At 33.4% G+C, this 15,409-nt stretch overlaps 1 protein-coding gene and 1 pseudogene across 1 annotated transcript in view; one reads left to right on the top strand and one right to left on the bottom strand.

The window, feature by feature from the left end:
* The window catches only part of HDAC9 (histone deacetylase 9), a 351,710-nt gene that overhangs the window by 76,028 nt on the left and 260,273 nt on the right, over positions 1 to 15,409 (top strand). The gene's annotated exons all lie outside the window — the stretch shown is intronic.
* LOC111742933 lies at positions 14,761 to 14,879 on the bottom strand (annotated as a pseudogene).

Genomic DNA, 15,409 nt, shown 5'->3' with positions numbered 1-15,409 from the left:
TTCAATTTTATGGCTTTTCTCTTCTATCCCCTTTGTGTTGGTTGTATGGATTCACTCTTTCCACTCTGAGCTTTATGATGATACACTTGAGTTATGTTGAAGAAGAAGGAACATATCCAGTTTTCAGACATATATTCAGGAAAGGACAACAATATGGGAGCTCTCACATAACCAGTGGCCAAGGTGAAGAGGGACCTGCCTTTGTGGTGTCTCCAAGAGCAGGGATTATAATTGTTGAACTCACTATGTAGGCACAGCCTTATACATGAATATACTACTGATGAAAATCTTTATAAATATCTAGCCACAGTGATTATAAATTATTGTTTTTTCCAACTGCTGCTAGTTTAAAAAATCCACAAAACTCATTTTTCAGCTCCTAAAAATCTACCATCTAAGTGCTTTCGCACTATTTATATATGGGACATTTAGGATTTTCTTCTTCTTCTTCTTCTTTTTTTTACCTCAGTTCTACTTCAGGATTTTTTATATATTTAACATGAAAAGTACTCACATGCTATGTGTTCCTCTATTTTTTGAATTAGAAATGAAATAAAATACTAAATTATTGCTAATGAAATATTTTAAGAGTCCATCCTGTCTCATGAAACAACAGAATATTGAGATGTGTATGCAAACCATTTTTATACTTAAAAAATAACTGTTTTGTGAACTCAAATTCAAGAAAAAAGTAATTAAGAACTTATGTCAGTATTTTCTATAGCAATATTTAGAATGTTATAATAATATGCTTATATTGTTGTCTGAAAATAAAACAAGAGGTTTAGATTCCTAAAGATCTAGTCTTGCTTTCTTTCTTTGTTCCTTTCCTTTTTCCTTTTTTTCTTTCTTAAATATCTGTAACTTAGCGTCCTTACATTGAAATCTTGAGAATACTTTATCTTGAGCTTCATTTCTAGTCTTCATTGATTTAATGACTCTTTCAGTGGAATTTCTAATTATGTGGGGGAATAAATTTCCCCTAAATGCCGCGAGCTTTGCACTAAAGGAAGTTGTACACTAGGACAATTAATTGCATTGATAGCTGCATTGTTATTGTACAAAGCTTTTCAGAATGGTGCAGAGCAAGTCATGAAAAGTGTTTCATGGTTTATCAAGGAGAGACTCAGAGGGATGACTGAGGAAGTGTGTCACTCACTGAGTCTATCTCTGTCATCATCCTGAAATGGGATTGTTTGCATCAGTGTGTCTGCTGCTCTGAGGGGGAAAAAAAGGGTTTACAGAGAATTTTTAAATCATTCTAGGGTAGAAAGAAATTATAAGGTCAACTTTCCCATCACCTGCCAATGCAGTAATTTTTTTTGTAGGTTTAAAGCATATTGAAGTGGAGTTGTGGGTTTTTTTTTTTTTTAGGTTTTTTAGGCTTTGTTTTTTCGTTTCTTTTTTTTTTCTTTAACTACAGTTTAAATTGTCCTTAGAGATAATGATACCGAAAAGGAAGAAAAGTATGAATTTTAATAGGCCGGAGCACAAGTTATTAAGAAAGTAATTTATTCCTGCAAACCATTGTGCATGTAGTTCTGTAGGTTCTTCAAGCCCCAAGTGGGTTGCCTTCTTCCTGTACTCACTAGCAAGCCAGTCAGTGTGGTTCTAGTTAGAATCCCATAAATCTGCAATATAATTAATTGCATATCCTTCCAAGCTAGCAGTGAAAGGAGTAACACTGGCCAGGATTTTGATGTTTTGCCATATTCTAAAATCAACATGATGGAATACGACACTGCTGAAAACATTAATTTAGAGGGTGGCTGGAAATTGCTGAAAATATTGAACTCCAGCTAGTGAACCCAAACATTCTCCTTTTTTTCAACTCCTAGATCAGAGAGCCCATGTAGTTAAAACTTCACTCCTAATCTAATTCTGTATTTCAAGTATATATGCATAAAACCATATTTTTTTGTTTAGCAAGCTCAACACTGCTTCTCATAATATAAGTCTGTAAATCATAAGTGTGAGGCGATTGGATCATTGTGCTCTAAAAGAAGGCTATGCCACAATAGTCAGTTTATTTTATTTGACTTTTATCTAGCCCTTGCTGGCAATATACTGGATTTGGTTTGATGCATTTTGCATAAGGGTTCTATTTGGTCCATAATGGTTTGTGTAATGAACTATTTGTCCTCTTCTAGATGACATCCAGTTGCTTAAAACCTATAATGAGATGTCAGGTGAATTGCACTGATTGGCATTGATGGATGAGCTTGTTGAAATATTGCAGGGATTCCTACAGGGGCATAGAGGAAAATTGCTGTTTAGTGCTTTGGATCTCCTAAGCATTGAAACTGTAATCACATAAACAGAACCACTTCTGCAGGTCCAAGGTGTCATCGTGAATTTTCTGGCTAATCCATCCATTCATCTCAACGGTCCAGAACTTGTGCTTCATGTCACTCTTTGCCTTTGTTCTGCACTTTGATCTTTCAAAATGTCTTCAGAAGAAAAGTGTTTATATTGAATTATGTGTGGAAAGGGGTAGGGTGCATACTTCAGAAGCTTGGCATGAAATTTGCTAAATAAACCTTGCCAGTTGCTCTGCAGCTATAATCGAGGTATGGATTTCAGTTTAACAATATGTAGGTATACCTTCTTTTCCCTTCAAAAACAACTTTAACATAGATGGTTAGATGCATACTGTACTTTATTTATTTCTAACGTAGAATGCTTCTAGCACCTTTATTGTTAACTGTTAAGGAAGATAAATGAATTTTTTAATGAAATTTTTCTCCTAAAATTTTGATTAAAGGAGTTAACTAAATGAATGCTTGGGATGAAGTATCTTTTTGTGTATACATTTTATCTCATTGAATTTAGTATTCTAATATAAGGTAGTTTATTTTAGTATCTATCAGATCTAATTTATATATATATATTATATGCATTATAATATATACATGAACATACTAGTAATCCTACAACAAAACAAACAACGAAAATTAGGAATTAATTACACCAAAAGAACTATACAGATACAAAACCAGTAAAAAATGGGTGAATTATTAATTACTGTATCCCATCACAGCCATTCTTTCTCTTCTTATATCAATTCAATAATTATGGAATGAAGATCGTTGGTTTTTTTTTTTTTCTCCTTAGAGTATTTCGAATGGTTAAGAACTCTGAATCAGTTTCTACTGACATGATGCCATGAGCAAGAAAATATATACTGGTTCCATTTCTTAGACTAACTTACCTTTTGATGAGCAAAAACAGAATTTGGAGATCTTTCGACATTGGTGATATGCCTTTGCTTAGTTTGCACAATGAAGTATTGGTGCTCCCTACTGCTGTTATGAGATTTTCTAGGTAGGGGCAGATCTTATGCCAACTTTGGGAACCTTTTGAATTGATTGAAGCGTACCCTCCATTGACACTGATGATCTTGAATCAGTTATTTTCCCACTACAAATGAGGCATTCATGGAATCTGAGTGAGCTCAGTCAGCCCCATGAGGTAACTCACACCTAACGAATTCTACCTTGGTTTTTAGTGAGGCCCAAGCATTAGTATTTCTGAAAGTTCCCTGGTGATTCCAATATGCAGGCAGATTTGAAAACCACTGGGTTAGAGTGGTTGAAAGCAATGGTGGCAACTGTGGGACTATCAGACCATTCAGGTAGAGTGAATTACATGGAAACCAGTGGGCCATGTAGAGTGGTAGCTTGCCTTGCTGGTTTTAAGACGGCTTTTCAATCCTGAGAACAAGGACAAGCATGACAGAGCAATGGCTGAACCTGCAACAGAGAGCTTAAGGGGCAAGAGTGATCTGTTTTACAGGTTTAGATTTCTCCTAGCTCAAGATCACTTCAGATAAATAAAATGTTTGATTCTTTAGAGGTTTTGACTCAATTAGTAGAGGCACCCTTTCCCCCTCCAAGGGTTGAAAACATTTTTATACAAGGGTAAGAGAGACAGAGCAATAATTATTTTTCGTAAAATTTTAAACATGAGACCAGGACTCAGATCAGACCTAGTCTAATCCATGATCTACCGGGGCTAGTAGAAGAAGCTCTCTTGGCCAGCTAAACAGCTCTGGCAGACTTGGTTGTGTTGGATGACTTAGGTGATCATGTTGGTGATGCTATGATAGTGACTAGGTATTATAGATTATAAGAATGATAAGGCATTTTGTACAGGCAGTATGGTTATGAAGCATATAAATGATTTCTCTATCCAAAGCAATGGATTTTAATAAACTAGAAATTTCATATCTACATAGTTATTGTTTAATTTTAATTTTAAAACATAAATGAACTGGGGCCAAAAGACGAGCTTTTTATCTACAATTTTTATACTTCTAGCTGAGCTCTAGCAAGCATATTACTTTTGTAGTGTAATAATAAAAGGTGGGTATGTTTGTTTATTTAAAGTTATTTATGCAGAGTCCATCTTGTTTCAGAAAAACTTTAATGAGGACCTAGAGTATATTTTTTCTAGCAAATGTAAAAGGACAAAGGATTGTTTAAGTGTGTCTCTCTGTGTGTCAGTTTACTCATCTCTAAAATGGAAATAATAACAATGCTTACCTCAAGGGGTTATCACGATACTTAAATATATATCTTTGGAGGGTCTTAACAATATTAACAACTCTTCTGTTGAGTTTGTCTCCAAGTAATTCAGAAATCCTTATGAACTTTTTAAAATTTGAATATTGAAGACATTTTTTCTACTTTAATGGGATTTCATAGTAGGTTGGAGATTCCATGCCAAGAAACAAGGTGTTTAAGTGTCTCATTTGCAATGCTACTTCCCTCGAAATACAAGTGAAACTGAAGGAGCTTTGAAGGGAACATACCAAAATCTGAACTCTCGAGGTAACCATTCCTTACTAATCATAGACATTTTTCAGCTTTGCCTTGAAATTTTATTTGTTCTGGAAAAAAGTTATAATGTATTTTTTCTGGCATTAAAGATGTTAAATTTTAAAAAAGAAATAGTAGACTTATACTTGTGACCCTTTGAATTTTTTTTGGTCGATACTTGATATTTTTAGAAATACGAAAAATACTCTATAATTATGATTTTACCTGAGGACTTCTAAAAATACTGGCAGATATTAATTTATTATAATTTATTGGTGCTGCAAAAATTTTTAGAATATTAAAATCAAAAGCAGAATTAAAATATGACTAGTTCTCTGTAATATGTGTTTCTTTTAATTTGAATATTTATTCACTAAACTATTCTCTCTCACTACACACACACACACACACACACACACACACACACACACACACACATATATATCTATTATACTCTAAATCTCTATATATTTCCTTCCCCTGTAGCATATATAGTAGGAGGCAACAGCATTTTAAGAAAGGAGGATGGGCATCAAGTTAGACAGTCAGGGTTACGTGATTTTGAGTTTGATTTTTCTACTATATACTAGCTGTGTAGCTTTGAACAGGATCATTTAACCTCATAGAGGTTTATTTTCCTCTCCTATGAAAATTAGTATGAAAACTCCTCTTTCGTAAGGTTGTTTGTGAGAGTAAAGTAGTTATGTAATGAATGGGCTTAGTATATAAGCAGGCTTTTAATAAGTTGTTCCTTCCCTTTACCCTTAGCAGGGCCACTGTGCAGGTAGTGCAGATGAGACCCTGCACCTTGGCATCTGGCTGAGGGGTATATAGATGCTAAGATCCAGCTTGCCCTCTTTTTAATCAGCTTCAGACCCTGGTGTGTAACTGTGTTTGTACTGTCCTGGGCTGGTGGAAGCCCTGCCCCTGGAACCCTGAGGTAAAAATCCCCTGGATCCTACTTGGCCCCGGACAGCTACACAACCATAGTCATGTCACTTAAGAACATTTTTATCTATTCCTTTTTATATAGAAAAGATATAGTATCTATCTTTTAATGCTAATTATGTGTTTTTTTCCAAAGATGAAATAAAATGTCCATGAAAAATAAAAATAAAAGTAGTATATTATGCAAATTTCTGTGTAGTACTGATAATATTTTATGCAGAACAGGCAAGATCATTAAGTGGGTTGATTATTGACATTCTTGATTATTGTTTAGTTAGGTGAGTGGTTTTTTAAAAAAGACCAAGAGATCTTTGTGACTCTTTTGGGCTAGAGCTGCTATGTGTAAAGAACAAGCAGGGATTGGGAATGAGTCTAAGGAAGTGGTGGTCTAAGTAAGGCCCTGGAGGGAATTAGAGACATGAGAGTTCACCATGGAAGGCAACAATTAGAGCATGACATTGATCTTGCTTGGACGAAAAGACATTGAAGGAAGAGAGAGTCTGCTCAATTACAAATATTATCAAAATAAATTCACTCTAAAAGTAGAATTATAGGTTTTCTTCTAAATATGATTTGATATGTAAACATTTCTAATAATTCTGTATCTGAAACATAAATATTATAAAAAATACTAAACTTGCTCTTATGACATAATTTTGATTCACAGAATGGGTGCATACTTCCCTCATGCTGCATCTGCAGAATGCTTTGATTCATCATTGATATATTGCACACTCTGGCACCCTAAATTGATACAATTTTTATTTTTGCTGTTAAATTATTGCATGAATTACTGTATATTTCTATTGCTGTGGAATCCTGGAAATCCCAAATAATTTTGGCACCATATCGACACTAGCTTCTGGCCATTAACTGTAATGCTGATGTAATGTTCCCTTACCTTTGCTTAAATTAAGAAAGACCTATCAAGTGCTGAGGCTAGGATTCGATTAATACCCTGGAAACTTATTATGGGCCAACACTTTACTCATTTTTTAGCCTAGAAATTCTACTGTATGGTCACTTTAATTCATCAAAAATGCTTTTTCTTTTAAAAAATTGGTATCTTGGTATTCTGGAGATTTCCTTTAAAACGGCATTAGTTTTACCTACAAAGTGCTGTAGGTGTTTTACTAATCGATAATATTTATTAATTACTGTATATTAATTCCTTATTTACTTTGGAAAATTTCTATTTTTTTATTTAAGAATGGAAAATATGCTCAATGTCCACATATATGCATGAGACTTGTTTTAGTTGAAGCTTAGGTATGGTAAAGATCATTTCAATGTAAGTTTAAATCTTCTCATCAGTGTGAATGTGGCAAAGGCATTTAGTATGATTTGAACTTTAAATATCAGCCTCCAGCGTTTAGGAGTATTTTATTCTTTTAGTAAATCAGGCAGGCTAAGGATGTATATCGAGTAGATATTCTGGTCAATCTTTTGTGCTTTCCATCCTCCAAGGATGCTAATAATGTAATAACGATTCATTGTTAAGCTTGTCATTACATTCACACATTTAAAAATCCATAGTTATTCACATAAAGATAAAGATTTTCTTTTTTATTATTTTTCGTTTTGTTCTCCAGATTTAAAGGAAACTTGGTCCATTAACTAGACCAGAGAACATGGAGGTGGTTTGATTTCACACATTGAGAAATACTTGACTTTCATTCCAGAACCCCTAAAGGAGGTATCAGATTCCTCAGTAGGTGGAACAAAACTGGTAAATCTACAGACTTGAAAAAACAGAGTGACATAATAGCTAAATTAGGTGCTACTCTTTGTCTAGTGAACCTATATCAGTAGCACCCAGGGACTAGCAAATATGACTAGATGATTTAGTTCAGATTTAGAAAAAGAAAAAAGAGATTATTAAAAGTAACTAGCAGGTGACAAGTCAAAGGAGTTCCAACTAGGTGAAATGTTAAAGCAAATATAAATGTTTTTTTAAGTATAAACAAATGCCAGAGCTAAAATTCTGAGAACGTATATGTAACATAGACATATATATGCATATATATTTATAGTATATATATATTTATATTTGTTTATATATATTTATAAAACTATGTATTTTTATATATATTTAGAAAATATATTTTATTTCACTTCATTGTTGATCATATTATAGTAGAGTTTTTATCATAATGCCAGATAAAAATATCTAGGAATGGATTAAATTCACATTAAAAATAATCAGAGGGAGAAGGGGACTAACCACAGGTTATCAAATTTTAGTAATCTAATTTTTTCCTGTGGATATTAACCAGAATAGAGTGAATTTTATATCTATCTATATCTAACATGGATATATTTATTTATGCACATGTTTTTATATGCATACAAATATGTTTATGTCTATGGATAGCCTCTATTTTAGAGTAAACATATGAATTTTATAAAAGCAGAGCTCATACAAAAACAAAACAAAATGCCTTTGCTTCAATATGTTTGAAGAATTCAAGTGATAAAGCAGATAGCAAAAGGAGCTTGTTTTTATTAAATGACATCTGTATTGTTTTTACAAGAACTAAATATGGAAAACCTCTTAATTCAATTTTGTTGAAAGCTGTAATTGGTTATTTGATCTATGGGCACATCAGTTTTATTTAAATACTGAAATAAAAGCAAAGTTATTTTTTGACCTATTTATATCTAAAAATCATTATTCTTACTACACATAGGGATTTATGGTTTTAGTTGAGGTGTAGTTATTGAAATTTATAACTTTATAACTCATAAATAACTTCTCTCTTTAGTAATACTTTTGAAAATCACCACTCAAAAATTTGATTCTCTGAATAACAGATAACCATAGATTGAAATTATAACTATATCATCTTACTTTAGTGGTTGCCATATAGTTCTAGTATTTCTTTCAGTAGAGCAAACAATTAAGTTTGCCAATGTAGCCAATAGGCCCCCAATTTTTTAATACTAGAGAAACAACTGTTTTGTCTTGCAACAGGGAACCTGTTTATTTTGTGACCATCTTCTTAGGGAAATCAATACTAGTTTTATGGATCCTTGAAAATATTGCACTATTCTAGCTCTAAGTGGCCTTAGTTCTATATCAGAAATTGAATTGAGTTAGGTAAGGAACTGGGTAGCCCATCAATTATGTTTTGTTGAACTCATAGACTAAAATATAACTTCACAATCAGTTTTTAAATTTTAAATTAACTGTAAGTATGCAACCCTTTTCTGTCTTAGGTTCAGAATCTGTCACAAGGTTCCTGAATTTTTTTTTTAATATCGATTTTTTTCTATTTTACTGGTAAAATTGTTATCTTTTTTATTGTATAGTCATTTCTCTGAGGCTCACAGCACACATTCTTGGTAAATAATTATGGTGTCTCTGCCTCTCGACTCTTACCTGTGGCTTTTAAATAGATCTAAGGGATCTCTATTCCATCTAGACTCTCCAGAATTCCTCATGGATTGGTTTGAGCTACCTAGAACACCCTTGGATTTGTGTCTTCCAACAACTTTTATCCAAGAAAGTCACCAAAAAATGGGAATGGTATCCTGCATACTTTTTTCCACCTGGAGTAGATTGAGCGAAGTAACTCATTTTAGTCTTGCTCTAAAACCAATGAGTTCCTAAAATAAAGTCTTTGATCCTTAAGTAAAATGAGACATTTAATTATGTCAGTTAATACAAATGCATCAAATTCCTGCTTTAAAAAACAAAGAGGTTTTGTCCGATTAGGCTTAAAAATACCTGTTTCTAAAAGGTCTAAAACAGAATGATACAATAAGTTTAACATCAAAGAATGGGTTAAAATAGATCAGCTAAATGCAAATAGGGAGACTGATATAACAACTCATAGAATATAAATAAAAAAATTAAATAGAGTTATTTAATATAATTTAAAGAACTATCCACAGTGAAAATACATTGTAGCATTTTATATGCTAAACACACAAAGAAAAGAGTGGCAAATTAAATTGCATTAATTAAATTATATTGGCCCTTTGGTAATTCAGATTAGCAAGGAAGAGAGCAAATATTATCATAAGTTTGTCATAAAATTTGCCAAAGTTTCATGATTAAACAGAAAAGAGTTAGCTGAACAGAGGAAGGATGCAGCAAATCACTCTGGCTTTTCCTCTGTCCCAAATGCTGTTGCCCTGACTCTCCTGGCATGGATGTGGTCCTCACAGAGTAGAAGGGACAGCTGAATTGTTGCTGTGTTGGAATCTGTTTACACATGGCCTTCCTTCACCATTCCAGAAGAACTTACCCAAATTGTCTATAGACTTTTCTTATAGGACCTTTTTTGGTTCTTTAAACAAGTTCATTATTTGCAGTTACATCCTCCTCTGGGAAGAAAGACTAGTAAACGTGCTATACCCACTCCCCGCCTCCAAAATCTTTACTTCCAGCTCTTTGGAGTTCTAGAAAGTTGTCTCCTGGTATTTATAAAGTAAAATTTTGAAAAAGAAGATTGATTGTGTTGGAAATACAATTATTCTGGGTCTTTGACAAATGGTTTATGAAAAAGTTTGGAGGATGTAATTAATGTGATTGAACAAATATTTCAAACTAGAAAGAGCACAGTTTACATTATCTTAATACAAAGCAATAATAAAATAGAAATTAATAAATAATGAAATTTTACATAAAACACTACTGGAGACAAAACAAAAACCACTTTTCTAAACTTTGGGATCAAAAAAGAAATCAAAACTGCAATTACTGACAGTGAAGAAAATAGTGGCAATGATGAGATCATGTGTCAAAATGTATGGGATCGGACAAAACTAAAATTAATAGGCAAATTCCAGACCTATGCTTTGTTATTAAGTAAGAAAGAGTAAAAATAAACTATTCACTCAATACTAAAGTTTAGATAAATTATGCTAAGGAAAATATGAAGGAAATAATTTTCAAAATGAAATATTGATTAGCGGCACATTTAATAGAGTAGACATCAGTTGAAGAGTATATTTTAGGAAAAATACATGTTGATATTATGGGTCTAATTTCAGGATTTGGCAGTATGTTTAATATTGGAAAATACTTTAATGTTTCACATGTTTTTTGGTTGCTTGTTTCATGTTTGTTGCCTTAGATATATGGATTCTTAGATAATACATGAAAAATTAAATGCCTTTTCATTAAAAGGCATTACATATAAACTTGGTTTTATACAAGCTTTATATAAACTTGTGGATATGAGAGGTGAAATGTGAACTCCTGTGTGAGTGATGTTTTTCTGAGTAGTGTCAATATTAGCATCTGAAGATGGTCTGAAACAGCGCCCACCTCTAAAATTATTATTTTCACTGAAACAGTAAATCACCTTGGTAGACTAAAGGAGAAAACCTACATGTAATCTTTTAGGAAGTCTCTAAAATGGTGTATATGTATATTCTGTATTAATTAAAAAACAAACAAACAAGAAACAAATTAATTATAGAAAGATGTTTTCTAAGGAGTAACCAGTTATTCCTAATCTAATATTTAAGCATTAATCATAGTAGAGAAATACCATTGACACTCTTAGTAAAGAACAAGAAAAAATAGTCAGCCCCATCTTGGTATTCTTGAGAATCTAAGCCAGGAACCAAAATATTGAGATATAACTCTTGGAAATATTAAGAAGACATTGCTGTTGTTTTTGGAAAATTATTTTATTTCAAGCCACAGAGTTGTTCACCAAATGGTTATTGAACAGTGATAAGCACTATTCTAGACACTGCAGATCCAGCTGTACACAGGATAGGAAAGGCCGTGCTCCCATCAAGTGTATCATATAGAGTAGGTAAGTGAAGGAGGCAATGAAGAAGAAAACAAGTGAACAAGATTTCAGATAGAGATCTAATGATATCAGGTATGATGTAATTGGCTACCTAAAAAAGTCAAAATGTGTCAGCAGAATTATTAGAAATAACATAAGGGAGTGTGGTAAGTTAGGAGGATATAAAATACATATAAAATAGTTTTAAAACAATCATGTAGGACATGTAGTGGACACATATCTCCATTCACAAAGCAGCAAATAATATAAAATATATAGAAACAAACTTAGCAAGAAAATACTGGACATATAGTGAAAAAATTTAGGTATGAATATATATGTATATGTGTATGAATACACACACACATATATTTTAATTGAAAGCATGCATGACTAAATAAATGGAGCAATATAAGTTATGTTTCTGGCTGGAAAGACTCTGTTGTAAAGGTGCCATTTATCTTTAATTTTTTATGTTTGCTGCTACCGTGATTCTAACAAAATTCTTTAAGATACTTGAAAAAAGAATATAAGACTCATCTAGAATAATAAACATTAAAGAATAGCCATAAATAATTTGATTAAGAAGAGAAGTAAAAGAGTCCCTGAGCTATAAGATAGTAAAATATATCATAAAGCTGCAATGAAACCGAGATAGAAAATGTAGAAACCTATTAACTAGTGCCGGGGTGGCACATTTGTGGAGCAGTTTCCACCTTCTCTCATCTTCCACACCATGGAAGATATTTATTGTTAAATGACCTGAGTACCCTTCCCTGGTCTTGGACATGGTCTCAGGATACTCCAGACAGGCACTATTAGGCCATCGATATTGGTACTATTTTATATGTATTTTACATCCTCCTAATTTACCACTCAATGTTGGATTAAAATATTTAGGCACTCTGTTCAGGTTTGTGATAAAAGTGGCATTTAAATTAGTAAAGAAAAGGATTATTTCAGAAGTGATTCTGGAAAAACTGGCTGACTCTTTGGAAAAAATAGAGTATCCTTTACATTATATACTAAAATAAATTCCAGATGGATCAAAGGATTGAACGTAAAAAAAGAAAGCTGGAAAGAGCTTGAAGATAATATAGATACTTATCTAACATCAAAGTAAAGTAGGTCTTTTTAGCATGAAAGTAAAGGAAGAAATCAATAAAAGAAAGGATAGATAAATGAAGTTACTCCAAAATTTTTCATTTCTTTAAATCTTAAGAGTGCTATTTATATAATTGGTATGTTTTACAATATGTTGTAAAGTATTTGAAAAAATATATATACATACACACATATATACTAAAGAGGTTAGATTGCAAGATGTAAAAATTTTTTAGCTATGCAGTTAAGGTAGGGAGATTATGGATAATTTATTTTAATTTTCCACAATAAATATTTTATTCTGAAAAGGAGTGTGTATCTGATTTATGAAGGGAAACAGGAAACTAATATTTTTAAAAATCTATTCAATATTTTTTGTGTACATTATTCTGAATTCTCTTAATAACCTCTTAAAGTATGTAATAATGTTCCTCTTTTAAACATCAGCGCCATGAGGTTCAGCGAGATTAAATAAATGCCCTAAGAGAACTTGGGCAGGAAGTGGAGTTGTGATCTGAAGTGGAGGCCTGTGTGATCCCATAGGCTGTTACTCAGCATCAGTTCTGGACCTCTGTCCCGCTTGATGTCAGAATTGGAGAGAAAGAAGCGGGGGTGGGGGGGAGTTATGTTTAAATTCAGGCCTGAACTTTCAACAGCAGAAGGGGGCTTATTTTATCCCATTCTCTGTGCCTGTCCCCAATTCTGCCCATTCAGTCCCTGAAGGGGATGATAAGGTAATTGCATGTCTCCTATAGATGATGGTGGGCTCTTAGAGATTGTGGGTAAAAAGTGAACTCTTCTGGTTCTTATTTTCCATTTGCAGATGTGAGTCTATGCTTGAAGATAATCTTTCAATCCTTTTTTTTTTTTTTTTCTGGCCCACTACTTTGTAAATCTTATATTTAAGTTCTTGTGGTTGCCAAGAGTGTTAATATTGGGGGAAAAAAAAAGGATTATTGACTTATTACAGACATTCTGGAGCCTTTAATTCTAAGTATTATAAGCACCTTGATGCAAAGTGATGGAATCAAATATATGCATTATAGCTCCAGGTAAGAAATAAGCACTCTCAAGTGCAGAAGTATTTTGAGACTGTTAATTATACTAGAGAGGTGTGTGTTCATAAATCTTTCTTCTCTTGGCATGTGTGCTTCTCAAATTCCATCATTTTTTTCTTTGGATAATAAACTGTAAGAAATAAATACGTTTATTTTAGTATGCTAGTGAATGTAGCCAGCTTACAGTTTGGGTCTGGGGTATTTTAGTCTACTAAAGTAAATTTGCATGTATTTGGAAAATATATTTTGTGTATGTCACAATATGTTATATTCTCTGGCCTGAGTTTGGGGTCTCGTCTCTGTTTCTTCTGTTCACAAGGGAGAATTATTTAAAAACATCTAACTAGATATAATCAATTTCAAATTGACTAAAATAAGGACCATAGTTACATTTAGGATATTATTCTTTTAGAACTATTTGCTGATGGCAATTTTCTTCCAAGTTAGCTTTAGAAAATTTTTCTAAGCAGTATGATTGTGACCCCTCTGTTTTACTGCCTCCCAACCTGCACTGAAACTTCTGATTCTTTAATTTCTAAGTACAGTTTATAACACTGTAGCCATTACTGACATTCTCGAACAGCTGGAGGAAAGACTCCCCTAGTACGGGGCCTTTCACTAAGCTCTTCCTCCTTCTGCAAGTTCTAGTAGCTTTCTTACCACTTGTCAAAAAAAGCCCAAGCCTCCTTTCAAGCCACTTTTATTATTTAATGTACCCTTTCTCCCAGCGAAATTCTGCCATTCAATATTCTGCTGAGGATACTTATTCATGTTCTATTTCCTTTGGCATTATGATTTTGATTTCCTGGTGTATCTTCTTCCTCCATCTCTCTCTCTCTGGCGAGATCCTACCTCACTTAACTCATCAATAGAACCTCTCCTCATCCCCGACTCTGGACTCCCACAAATAATTTGTTTGCACCTCTGATACCACACACCTTGGGCAGGACTCTCTCTCTCTCTCTCTTTTTTTAATCATATGTATTTATTTGTTTATTTTTAGGCAAGGCAACCCTTGGTTGACCTCACAGATTGCATGGACCTTGTCAGCTTACAATCCTTTATTTATTTATTTAATGCCTACAGTACCTGATCTTCCTAGGTGGTCTCCCATCTAAGTACTAACCAGGCCCAACCCTGCTTAGCTTCAGAGATCAGACGGGATTGGGCTTGCTCAGGGTGACATGGCCGTAGAGTGGTAAGACTCTTTTTAAGTTCTCTTGCCAGCCCAGCTAAGCCTGTGGCAGCGTCCCTGTATGTACCCTGGGCACCTACATCGTGTATCTGCAGTTCTCCCACTTCTTCCTCTCTTTCATTCCCTCAGATGATTCTTCATTCCTTACCTTGTTTGGTTTCTATTTTCCATTGACTCCAGTTTTATATCTTTAAATGGGGTCTTATTTTCATTGAACCCTTTGCATTAGAAATCTCATTTTGTAATTGTTATCTTGAAATGGCCTCTCAAAGACAAGTCTTTGGCCCTGTGCATGTCACTTATACCTTTTTAAGGCCAGAAAGGCCTTGAGAGTGAACCATACACACAGAGTGACCTATTATAATAAAGTCACAGCTAGAAAGGAGAGTGCTCTGTCTCTTCAGTTTCAAGCAATCTGTTCTCACTCTTACTCAGTCCCTAGGGTGAAGAGGATTCTAGACTGCCTTCTTTAGTCTTTTCTGCTCTTTTACTGATTTCTACTCTAGGAATTTAGTCCTAGTCTTTTGGGAT

The sequence above is a fragment of the Pteropus vampyrus genome, unplaced genomic scaffold (genome assembly GCF_000151845.1).
Source record: "Pteropus vampyrus isolate Shadow unplaced genomic scaffold, Pvam_2.0 Scaffold4, whole genome shotgun sequence".
Classification (NCBI taxonomy): domain Eukaryota; kingdom Metazoa; phylum Chordata; class Mammalia; order Chiroptera; family Pteropodidae; genus Pteropus; species Pteropus vampyrus.
Note: the sequence above shows the minus strand (reverse complement) of the source record. Positions and strands in the feature narration are given on the sequence as shown.